This window comes from Eurosta solidaginis, chromosome 3 (genome assembly GCF_040869045.1).
Source record: "Eurosta solidaginis isolate ZX-2024a chromosome 3, ASM4086904v1, whole genome shotgun sequence".
In the NCBI taxonomy this organism is placed as follows: Eukaryota; Metazoa; Arthropoda; class Insecta; order Diptera; family Tephritidae; genus Eurosta; species Eurosta solidaginis.
Window position 1 is genome coordinate 9,921,394 of NC_090321.1, and position 13,169 is coordinate 9,934,562.

General features: G+C 34.5%; 1 protein-coding gene across 49 annotated transcripts in view; it reads right to left on the minus strand.

The window, feature by feature from the left end:
• mbl (muscleblind) overlaps positions 1 to 7,180 on the minus strand; it is a 453,871-nt gene extending 446,691 nt beyond the window's left edge. For 6 of the 49 annotated variants that reach the window (XM_067770697.1, XM_067770695.1, XM_067770696.1 and 3 more), the window contains exons 1-2: positions 6,309 to 7,107; positions 2,703 to 3,436 (exon numbers count right to left, since the gene is read on the minus strand). The gene's annotated coding sequence lies outside the window, so the exon portion shown is untranslated. Of the gene's footprint in view, positions 1 to 2,702; positions 3,450 to 6,308 lie in introns of all 49 variants that reach the window. The other 43 variants (XM_067770693.1, XM_067770689.1, XM_067770690.1 and 40 more) reach the window with 33 other exon arrangements.
• Between the last annotated feature and the right edge of the window lie 5,989 nt (positions 7,181 to 13,169).

The following is a 13,169-nucleotide window of genomic DNA, read 5'->3' on the forward strand; positions in this document are numbered from 1 at the left end:
TTTGATATATGGAAGTCTATATCTATCTCGATTCCTTTATACCTGTACAACCAACCGTTATCCAATCAAACTTAATATACTCTGTGAGCTCTGCTCAACTGAGTATAAAAATGGTTGTATATTTGAAGTACACTTTGAAAGGTGTAGTACCTCTAGCATGTGAGCCAGTGACAAACCTACTACGCCTGCAGTTTACAACAAGTGAGTTTAACTGCAGGGTTGTGCATTCACACAAGAATCCGCACACACAATATGCAGATGCTCGAATTTGGGGGCATTTGTCGATCAATTCTATAAATATTTGTTTGTTTACATAGCCACTTGTGTCAATAATAATAAATTCAATACTATTTGATATTTCGTTAAAACTCTAATAATTACATATTTCAAGGGTTTGTTCTGTTGTTGTTGTTACCGCTAATATTTATTTTGTTGATTGCTCAAGAACAAAGAAAGAATATTTATTTCTGTGCTGCGTCAACGTAAATGTGCGTATTTGCATTCACATGAGTCAATCTAAACAGAATTATTTCCATCGCGTGTAGGTGTACTCATCACTAGAGACACCTTCTTCCACTAAAGAAACCATCCAAACGGAGAGTTCAACAGCTCACTCAACAAATATTCAACGCTAGAGCTAACTTAACTTTTTGGAATATGCAGCAACTGCACCACGAAAGAGGTGGCAGAGTCGGATGCTCTCACGGCGCATTGCTATCAATGATATTCTAACAAACTCGACACAAGTGGTGTGAAGATTGTGGCATACGCTTGCAATGCATCCATCCTGATCTCCTGTATATTTCCTTCAGTGATGAGTGAAATAATGGAAAGAACGTTTGCAAAACTAAGGAAGTAGGCCCATGTGAACTTAGGCTAAATGTAGAGAGGTCAGATCTACTACTCTTTACAAGAGAGCAAAAACCACTCTGAAACGGCCAGCAATTCTGTGGCAATTTGAAAAAACAACCTAGTTCGAATTAGGATAAAAGTGATATTCTGCCTTCATAACAGAAATCCGTAAAAGATTTCCCCGTGTTACTTACTCATAGCTTTAGCGCCAAATGGCTGCTACAAAATATAGGAAGTTACAATGGTGCATTGTGGCTAGCTTTTCAGATAAAGGTCTATGTATTGCCATTATCATAGCTCGAATTTGGTTGTTTCTTCAAATTGCCACAGAATTAACCCTATCAAGTAGTACCAAGTATTTGGGACTAATAATCAATTTTAAACTCAACAGAAAGCGTGTATCGAAGATCGAGTATGAAAGGCCTGCATCGTTTTCTACGCCTGCAAGGCGATGCTCGATAAGAAATAAATCCTTAGGACAAAGATGGTGCAATGGCTGTACGAAGCAGTGGTGTGACCAGTGCTGACGTATTGCTCTATAGCGTGGTGTGAAGCTCTTATGAAGAGCTGCCATCTCACCGCTTCTGTTTGCGTTGGTGCCACCGAAGCCCGACGGCGGCTTTAGACCCCATCATAAATCTGCCTCCGATTGACATGCTCATATTATATACGACGGCACAAATCGCACTGATACTCAGGAAATCTGGGTACTAGAGGTATACTTAGCAAGGTCATAGCAGTATTCTTAATTTACTTGAACCGGGAATTTTTAATTTCGAAATAGATTAATATTCCCGCTAACTGCAGTTCGAGGACGGCAAAGGATCTATCATTTTTGACAGCCACACAGCAAAAAGACGCTTACTGCACCATATATTAGCACAAAGATTTTAGGGGCATGCAAGCTATTTAGAGCTGCGGTAACCGACTGGACTCTGGAAATATTCATTATCTGGATTCCGCGAAATACTTAGGGGAATCGAAGGATTAAAATGGCTGATGAACTGAGAGTAGGGGCTCAGCGGAAGAAGGCGAGGGAATAAGCAGCGCCAAAGTATGCATACCACTGGGGGAGCAAGGAGATCAATCGAAACGTTTACATGAATAAAGGTCAGCAAAAGAGGAAGAGCACCACAGGCTGTGTAATTTCAACAGGTACATGAACTGACTACAATAAAAGGAGAAGAAGGAAAATTCTCGGTAGGTCTCGTGCATAACCCAAACATTAAGTTTTATTGGTCTGCACCGGTCATTCGGCCTTAGGCAAGTATGCGGAAAATATGGATATTCCGTTTTAGATCCACGGGAAGTCCTTTTTTTTGAAAAAAATTGTAGATTACCCGAAAAAGGAATTCCAAATATTCTTGATTTTATGAACAAATAGGGCTGGTTATAACACATATCCGATGTAGCACTATGTGGGTTCAAACGAGTTTTATGGCATCAAAACGGGTTTACATACATATTATTCTTTCTTTTGGTTGTCAAACTTTGCTAGCACTCGAGGCACATCTAGTCAATGCGAAGACCTTATTAAGCTGCCAGTACAGCCTAATCTGAGAGAAGAAAAAAATACAAGGTGTACCAGTTATATGTTGATCGAAGTTAATCTCTCCATCGTTAACAGTTATTAGAACACATTTTCAAAAAAAAGAACCTAAGGATTGCTGTTCATGAATCGTTTGTTGAGTTAATGACTTTTTGAATGGACAGCCTAGCCAAAAAGAATGATCTTCAACTCAATTTGTTTAGAACCATTCGAGATGGACTGTCCCATAGAAATAGGGTAAATAAGAATATTTTTTATTTATATTTTATTTATATTTTCTTAATTTAAATTAAATGTTTACCTTATTCTCACTGTTAACCGAATATGAATTTCTTTATGAAATTTCCAGCTGCTGCCGCGTGTTGGCTGTCTGATCAGATTTGTTTTTTTATTATTATTAAAATTTTTGTTCCTACAAATTTTGCTGGCTGTGGGCGAGATCTTAAATAAACATGAGCAAAGAAATTATGTTGCTGTTGTTGGTTCATTGGCTGCTAGAATGTTGTTGTTTTTTAATTTTTTTTCTGCTTTTGTTGTGTCATTACTTTTTCTGTTTTAAATTTATTTTTATGATGACAACTTTGTTCACTTTGCTTTGCCTGCTTACTCAGCACGTTGCGATTCTTGTTAAAATAGCAACAACAAATTACACTACACTTTGTGAATGTGTGTTTTTTGTATTTGTTTACTTCACGCTTTTTTGTTTTAAAAACTGTAGCAATAATAATAATGCCGTCTTTTTTCTTATTATTATTATTATTTTTGTTATTACACTTCGTTTACTTTTCACACTTTTTTCTATTATTGTTGTTGTTGTTGTGGCTTTCAAGCGGGGATTTATTGTATAAATAATTTATGACATAAACACACAGATACACCGGCAAATATTTATGCACTCAGGACAGTTTATTTATATACTTTTTTTAATTTTCTTCTTCTTCTTACTCTTGCTGCTCTGTTTAGTTAGTTAATTTTTTTTTTTGCTTCTGTGTTTTCACTTTTACTTTTGTTTACGACTGTAATTAGTTATTGTACCTGAAATTATAAACTTTTTAACATATATATTTAATTTATTGTATTCAAAGGTATTCTTTTCTAGTATTTACATTTTTTTTTTTTTAATTTTTAAATTTAAGTTCAAAATTAAGAAAATATGATAAAAGCAATCTTAATATTTATTTTTTTATATTTATTCTAAAAATTTCTTTTTTATTATTGTGTATAAAAACAATAGATAAATTTTGAAAAATTTGTTTTTTTTTAATTTTGAAGTTTGATAGTTTTTAAAATTTTAAAAATTTTGCAGTGCTACAAGTGTATCTTAAATATGAATTGCAAGCAAAATTTGTTGAGAATTTAAAATTTTTAAAAATGTTTATAAAGCATAGTTTTTGAAAATTACTTTATACTTTATGATTTCAATATTTTTAAAGCATGCTAGAGGTATCCGCCGGATTCAAGTTATCAGGTTTTTTGATTGAATTACAAAATCAATAAACAGATAACTGTGTAGATCGAACAGGACCGTCGCCTGTGAACCTCATATAGGAGGAATGAGTCCATAGTGTTCCAGAGGTATAATAAGTTTGCGTTTTTATCAATTAATATAAACGTTTTTTAAAATAAAATTTGCAACTTTTTTTCTCAAAATTAAGTGGCCTTTTCCGGTTTCACAAAAACCTTCGAATCGTTTTTACATTCACATGGCTCCATTTTTAAATTTGTGCAGTATATTTTTCGTTGATTGAAATTTTAAAATCAAAAACTTTATCGATTTGAAAAAATCAGAAGTGCTTCAGAATTGCGAACTTCAGTGTCATTCAAAAATTTTTTGAATTAGTTATAACAAAACAGTGCGCATTTTCACCGTCATCATATATTCACCCATTTCAGCATGGATTCTGCAGGGTTAAATCTATTGTCTCTAGCTTACAAGAATTTACAACAACATGGGTCACAACCAGTTTCATAAATTACTTGCAAGTCAATGTCATTAACAGAGACTTTACCAAAACTTTTGATAAAGTTTCTCTATCAGTTCTAATGGTAACACTTTACCTCATTGTATTCCCAACAATCTTTTTAAGTTGGATATCTTCTTACTTAAGAGAAAGAAAGCAAAAGGTGATATTTAAAAATAGCGCGACAAACTTTTTTCAAAATTCTATCTGATGTACCTCAGGGAAGCCAACTTCTACCTATTTTATTATTGTTGTTTACTTACTATCTTCCTAGTATAGTAAATTTTTCCAAGCCGTTGATATACGCCGACCATGTTAAGCTGGTGATAAATATTTATACGACAGAAGTTAGATTATGCCTCAGGCCGAGCTTCATGGTCTGGTTGACTGGTGCTCTGTGAATGCAATGTCGCTCAACCTTAGCAAGAGTACGTTTTTAAGATTTACACGAAAATCGTGGCACATTTATAGAGATATTGTAGGTTGCTATAAAATTTAAGAAGTCACAATCTTTTTTGACTTGGGTGTAACCATGGACCCTGAACTTGACTATAAATTTCTTATTGAAAGTTATGTAAATAGTGCTAGAGCGACCTTTGCATTCATAAAGCTGTGCGCTAAATAATTCAAAGGTCTCTATATTACCAGAACCCTTTTACATCACTAGTAAGCCTTTTTTCGAATTCATTACTATAAAGCACATGTTGAGGGACTTGCCATGACATCCAGAATAGATTTTTCTTTCCTATTGCAGCCTACTTAAACTTGTAAACCTACTTAAGTTACAGTAACCGAAATATATCGTATGAAAAACATAATTTGTGGTTTTATTCACCCAGGACCTAAAGCCGGCAAATCAAAATAAATTAAAAACAAAAAGGTCGCCAAAACACTATAATTAATTATATACATAGATATGTATTTTTTTCATTTCCCTAAATTTAAAATTTTTTTTCGTTGTCTTATTTAATCACATAACTAGTTGAGGTTCTCACGCACCATCCATTTCAACCTAGCCTTACCTCTAATTTCTTAACTTTCTCTCAAAATTTCTTTGAAATTTTTTCCAAACTTGCGTATTTTTTAATATTGCAAAAAAAATTTTTTAAATTTAACTTTGAAAATAGCTTTAGTGATTTTGCATTTTTGACATTTTTTTTCTCGTTTCTTACAAATTACTGAAGTTTTTTTTTTTTTGAAGTCAATGAATTTGAAAACTGTCCTTCAATCATTCATCTTATTCTTATCTGAATAGTTTTTTTCAACTTTTTTAATTAATTTTAATCAGAAACAAAAAGTTATTAAATAAAAAACAAAGCAATGATAGGTAAAACTTTTTGGGGATATTCTTAAAATTTAAATTTCATAGGCAGAGACTTTTCGAGTTTTGACTTTAGTGAATTTAATTTTTCTTAGTCAAATTACTAAAATTGTAAAAATCTTAAGCTCAAGTTTTTAAATTCTTTTTAAATTATTCAAAAGATTTAAAATTCAAAAATTAAATTAAAAGCTACATCAGGATAATTTCACTGAATCACAAAAACAATTTCAGTTTTAAAAACTTAAATTAACTTAAATAAAAATTTAATGCAATTTTATAAAAAAAAAATTGAAAGTTTATTATTATTATTATTATTATTATCCTATCCAAACGCTTACAAACCAAAATGGCGTTCAAACGAACAAAATTTTTTTCAGATTTAAAAACTTTAAAATTTGGGTTTTTTACATTATTAAACAACTTTTTGAAATTCGACAAATTTTAATTTGTTTTTTAATTTCTAACAGTTCCTTTTAAACATTTTTATTTGCTCAATAAAATAGCCAACTACACAAAAAACAATACTTGGGCAAAAAAATGCTCATAGTAGAAATAAAAAAAAAAAAAAAACACTCAAAAATTGTATAATCGTTTTATTTTATTAGCATTGCATAAAGATTATTACCGAAATAAAATTTCAGTTTAGCCGGTTTTTATTTGGATTTTGCTGGCCGCTGCGAAAGTAATAATGACGAAAACCCAAAAGCTTTTTATTGTTGTTGTTATTGATATTGTTGTCACACAGCACAAAAACGTAAGTAATTCGTTGTTTTTTTCCACTTACAATTAACAATAAAATATATTTTTTGTTATTTTTTTTAACAAAAATTTTTACTTAACACAATTTAATACGCGCCAATTCGTTTCAACTCTTCACTTTTTGTTTATTCTAAATTAAAATTTTGTACCTATCTTTACGTTTTTCTTTGCCGTTATTTACTTTACACTTGCGATACACGACGGCACAAAAAATTTCGCTTTTGTTTACTTTAAATAACTCGAGCGGAGAACTGCGGGAAATTTTAAACCAAAATTACCTACCTATAAACTTTTTTCTTGATTTTTGCTCGCAACACCAGCTGGTGCTTCGAAATAAGTTTCTTTCCAGCAAAAAAATTGTTTTTTTTTTCGAACTAAAAAGCAAACGCGGCGGGGAATGGGGAAAGCAGGTTCAAATGGCGGCGTAGGATTGCGAAAGCGTTAAAATAATAAATATTACTTTAAAAATTTATTTTTTTCTGTGGAAAATTTAATTTTTCCTTAGCTGCTTAAGAATTTTTCCTTTCTTATTCATACAAAAATTTCACACGACAAGAACGCAACAAATACGCAAAAAACTGTGCAGTGCTCGGCGCCTGTTCACAGACTAAATTCATATGCGACAGCAGCGCGGCGGATTGTGAACAGTAAGCAGCAGAAGCCAACAAGAAAACAACAATCATGCTAGCGCAAGTAAAACTGCTGAGCATATGCGCTCACCAAACTCTCAGGCAGAGCTAATGGCAGCAGAATTAAAATGGGGGCTGCAAAGAGCTGAGCTAATAGCAGATACCGATACAACCCGGTTGTATGGCTGGTGGCAGTGACGTTAACTCAAGCAGTGAACAAAATAAATGCAGTCGGCATATTGTCGAAGAAGACGCTGACAAGAAGTGGTATATATTAACCCTGCATCCTCCGCACTTAAAGTTAGCTGTACAACAATGTGCTTCAAGCTCTTGTATTACGTAGATACTTAGCGGGCTAACACACAGACAGCCGATTGGTAACGAATCAGCACAACATCCAAAACGACCAGCTAGCAAAAGAGTTGCGAGGCACGCGCACACATATGTATAAATGTGCACATCGTGAATTTTAAAGGCATTATTTTTCAAAAAGGCCCTCGCTAGACCAAGAAGCCCTCAGCAAAAAATATTATCGGCTTCAAATAAACTTAGTAACTTGCCCAAGAAACGTGTACAAAAAAGCGACACACAACACATGCACAAATATGAGCATGAAACTCATTCGCTGCCAACGTTGTTGCTTACGTCTTCACCTTCTTTTTTTTGGCAGTATTTGTGCTCTCAATATATACATACATACATAGGTACTTCGATAAAGATACGGAATATCCACAAGAAAAATTTGAGCAAGCGAGTATCTATAAGATACGCGCCATTTATAGCAGAGATGGATGGTGTTATTTGAATGTGTTATAAATACAGTTAAGTGGTTGGTTCAGAGAGAGAGAAATAGAGAGCGCACGTGCATGAAAAACCAGCGCAATATGACACGAGCACACTCTGCATTTGCATACTATGATAGCTCCGAACTGAACAGTTTTTATTATTGGGTGAACTTTGTTTCTTTATACGGCTAGCACTCAGTGCAGACCACGAGCAGACTAACTGACTGATATGGGAATGAAAAACAAAAACACATGGAAGCCAGCTGCAAATCAGCTGTGTGGCGGTATGAGTTTTAAGATAGAGAGAGCCAACTGGTTTCAATTGTGTGTAAGAGCGCTAAAAGATAGATGAGTCACAAAAATTTTAGAGTTTCAAGCAAAAATTGCCTGACGTAATTCCGGGGTCGCTTATGCTCATTATGAGATACAAAATATAAAAATTGTAATTCAACAACTGTAATGTAATGACTAAGATAAGGCAACTGTAAAACGTCTAACTGTAATCTAATTAGAATTGTTTTTCTTGTTGTAGGATAGTTGAGAGCGAGAGCGTATGATAAGTCTATGGAATGCATAATTACAAAGATATTTTCTACTTTAAGAGATAATTTAGACACAGCATAACAAGTAACATTCCATGTAAGGTGTTACACATTATACTGTTATTCAAGTACATACATACATATAAGTAATAACAAAGCATGGTTTACATTATTCAGATGCTCTTATAAGATTGTTGGTGGTGCTCTTTGTATTTTTTTTTTTTTTTTTGAAGATTTTTTTTTTAGTTTTGGAAGGTAAGCAAGTACAACCAGGATTTCAAAATACTTCAGAGATGCCTGGTTGTGAAACACGCACAAGATATAAAATACCGCACAATCTTGGTTCAATCATTAAGAATTTCAAAACGAGCTGTCAAAGGTTTTGGCCATCTTGCAACTTGTTCAATCTATAACAGTTTTTTCCAACGTAGCGTGGGCCTCATTCTTGCTCTTTAGCCAAACTCCGGTATCTGAGACTATGCGTCCTTATTGACTCTCAAGGGCATATTCTCAGCCGAGTCCATTTTAGTTAAGAAGCTTTTATGTCAAAAATGCACTCGGAGGGCATGGGAAATATTATGAAAAACAAAAAATTTAAAAAATTCTTAATTGATGTTTCAAGTCAAAATTTATTTATCATATGTTATCAGGGTGGGGCAAACTATTTTTTTTTCCTTTCGGTATGGTGAAAAACTGCTCAGGACATCCAAGAAGATAGCTTGTAAAAGTTTCAGCTTTTTGTTTTAATGTTTTGAGGTGCGTCAACGAGATTTTAGTTTTTCCGTGCGGAACGAATAGGATCACAAATATACAAGTTAAGATTGAATATTATCCTCGAATAAGTACTATATAAGGCAACAAACCAAAAAGTCGTTTGACCATTTTTATAAACTGTTCGATTTCATATAAAAATGTATATATCTAGAATCGGAATAGGGGGAAGTAAACATCTACATTGGGTTCCAGGGCATATGGGAATAGTTCGGAATGAAAAAGCGGATGAGCTAGCTCGAACCTTGTACCGTAGACGTTCTTATCAGATTGGGCGAGATTAAGATAAGGCGAGAGCTGCATATGATCAACCAAGCGGGAAAAGCGTTGAGACAAGCATGGTCTTATAACCTTAGACTAACGAAAGTAACTTCTCCCATCACTTTGTTCTGGCGCCATTTTATTTTATGTAAGGTCTTGTCAATGACAGCAGATGTAGAAGGCGCAGGTTGGAAGAGAAAAGGATAGGGTTTTTTTTGTGCTCATGCCCTGTTCTCGCACACTAAGACTCCAACTACAAGGAGTGTCACAGCTATAAGCATAAGTTCTATAAAGCTTATAGCATTGCCAAGAGGACGGAGTTATTTTGCAATATAGGTCCTGATTTCTGATAGGGTATGGTCGTTGAGCAAACTACTGGTAACACTATGGTCTCATTCAGTCTATTTGAGGTTCTCACGGACCAGCCTGTTTAACTTAACCATGTATAGATAGTGGTTTGGGTACTCACGATGATAGCGCTGGTAAACTTAAAAAAACTTAAAAGTTCCAGATACGATTTGTATGGAAAAACTAAGTGGCCGTGAGGCACCACAAAATATTAAAAGAACTGAAATTTTTAGATTTTTCCCCACCCTAATCTCCTATATGCGGAAATTTATAACGACTTATGTAGCTGCGGTCAATTTATGTGATCAATTTTAGTGCTTTAGGCTTAAATAATTATGAGCGATTGATTTTTGCCAAACGCTGAGTCACAGTTTGCGAAAAAACGCGATTAATAAAACTGAGGCGTTTGGAAGGTAAAGCCAGTCATTCGCATGCACAAATCTTAACTATAAAAAAATTCATGAGATGTAGGAAAATGCGATAACGTTTTGCAAAAGACATTTTTTATCAGTAAACATCCTTGTTTACATTAATGGGGGATCCAGAGTCTAGGCGTAAGTGACGTCTTTGGAAGAGATACGCTATATCGACTGCTACATGGAATATCATCTTATTTCGGCTGTCAACTCAAAACGCTCTAACTTAGAATATTCTAAAAAAGGGAGGAAAATAATTTTTGTAAAAGAGAGGAGACGAAAAGACTAGCGGAACTGAAAGCGGATGGCATGTTAAAAATTTGCTATAGAAGAGTTAGTGGTTTGTTATCGACGGGTAATGGGCAAGTTATCCATTTCTTAATGACAAATTATCGGTTTGTTATATCGCACACCTTCATCAAAAGGAGCTAGCTCAAATATCTGAAATTTTGAAATTATGAGTACCACCGGCTTTCGCAATACTACAGCTATAAAAGGCTTGGCAAAAAATAAAAAATGCACTGGTGCAAAGGTTATCAATGAGTTGCTGATTTTTTTTATCGACTAGCTATCGATTTGTTAACGAAAAGCTATCGATTTGATTTGGAAAAGCTACCGATTTTTTATCAAAATTTTATGCGCTATTTAGCGTGAATAAGCGGTATATTATGAAAGGCTTATCAGTTTTCTGGAGAATTGCGGTAGACATCGATTTTTTATCAAAAATGTATCGATTTGTTATCGAGAAGCTATCGGTTATTGCTTTAATTGCAACTCCTGGGCGGGTTTTAGTTTACTAACGTACGCCTGAGGGTTTTATCTGAGAGTTCTGTATGGCCTGTGGCTATATTCGCTGAGGCTTTACCATCCTTCAACTTAAAACAAGATACATCAACAATCTTAATTTGTAAGATAGCGAGGAAGAGAATCTGATACTCCTATCCTTGATAGCGGAATTTTTTTCAAGCAACCTGCCAATGACGTTGTGAGAATGGTTTAAATAGGAGGATTCATTAAACCAAAAGGATGTATCAATTATGTCGCATATTAACTTATATCGCATATAAACTTCTAGCTATCATTTTGTTTGAAGTTCTGAGTCCCAATTGAATGAACTTAGTTGCGCGGTCTCACATATCTACAACTGAAGAGCTTTTTACAATGCGTCAAATTCTTACGAAGAATTATCATAAAATAATTTGCCTTAACAAACGCGTCGTAAATTCTGGCATTTCTGGCCTGGATAAAGATACTAATAAAGGGATTTTACTGTGAACGAGACGTAGTACTCGCTGTAGTCCAAAAAGGATCGACGTATTCGCTCCTTGCTCAACACATCACTATTGGACCATATCCAATCAGCAACAGCCCAGAAATTCAACGGAGGATCACTAATGCCAATAAGTGCTTCTCAACGAATCATGTTCATAAGTCCTTTGTCAAAAATGGATAAGGGGAAAAAATTGGGCTTTGTTGCTAACCAGGTCAGCCTTTTTTTGTCTCAAGTTGTGAAACTCTCGCGGGAGGCTTATGGAGTCTTACAATCATCAGTAGTGCTTTTTCGTTAATAGTGTTGGCACAATCCGTCACTAGGACCATCTGGTACACACTTTACAGAATCAGGAAAAACTGTGTTATCCCTCGAGCTTGCATAAAATTTTATTCGCATCCTGCGCCAGGAATGGTTATAGCGGGATTATTCTTCGCTCATTCACCCACTGACGCTGAACTACGATCAAGCCGTTCGTAAAAAGTTTAAAGGATAGCCTCACGCTGACATTAAAATTGTGCAATGTATAAAGTCCCAAAAACTTCGCCATAGTTTATGTTATGCTAATAGAAGAAGCTTTTCGGTCGAAGACCATATTTGTTAGCAGAAAAAGGAGGGACCTCAACGGAGCTGGTAGTTAGATGCAGGATATTGACTTGATCTCCTTCCCAATTGGTGTCACTTAATTTGACTTTAAGACCATTTCGGGAAGGAGGCCATTACCATATACAGTAATATAAAGATCAGCACAAAAACAAAAATCTTCCCAAGGTTGGGTTAAATGCTTAGTTGAATATATTCTTCTTATGAATTTCGTGCTAAACCTCAACGGTTCAGCTTTTGATCCGATTTTTCACTTTCTCGCAATTTTTTATTCCAAAATTTTCTAAACTTTTAGTTGATTAAGACGTTCCTATCTCAGAAAGGACCTCATTGAGCCAGTTTTTATACTACCTTTCACTAGATTTGGAACAAAGCCAGGAGGAAGAGCGCTGTATCCAAAATATTTATAAATTCTTTTTTCATTCGACCGAACAAAATATGGCGGAAACGAAACAGATGTAAAACAAAATAATTGACCGTATGGCCACCTGAGAAAAAATAGTTGACTTCATGACCATTTCCGAAAAGCAGGGCAGAAACTTGACGCTGTGACCATTTAACATGGTCATATGTTCAATTGACTTTATAACCATTTAAAGTGAGTGGTCATGAGGTCAATTGACGTTATAGCCGTTGAAATTATGTCAACCCTCCGACGTCGTCTTAATGTCAATATCTTGCAAATATAACCCAAAGCAGTCCTTGTCTCAAAAGTGTAAAGTGCAGTTGCTTCACATTACATCGGGAACATTTGCTAACTTTGCTATATCGAGAATGTTGTTTGGCTTAAATCTGTGTTATATGTTTTCCGGTATATTTAAGCTATTGATAAAAGCGGTATTCCTTGGTTAGCCTATATACCGGGGTTTCAGCTTTTGCATGTAATATATAAAGTTCAATTAAAAATTGAAAGAAGAAATCGATTAATTTGAGATGGAGTGGCTCTTCGTCAACTTCATGTAGGTAAGTTTTTTTCTATGATAAACTGTGTAAAGAATCATTTTCGCAACCTCTTATATGCTTGCTTACATGTGCTTGTTACCCCCTAAAATGCATTCTTATTAAATTTGTTGCTTCAAACTTTTGTTACCGTTAGTCTAAT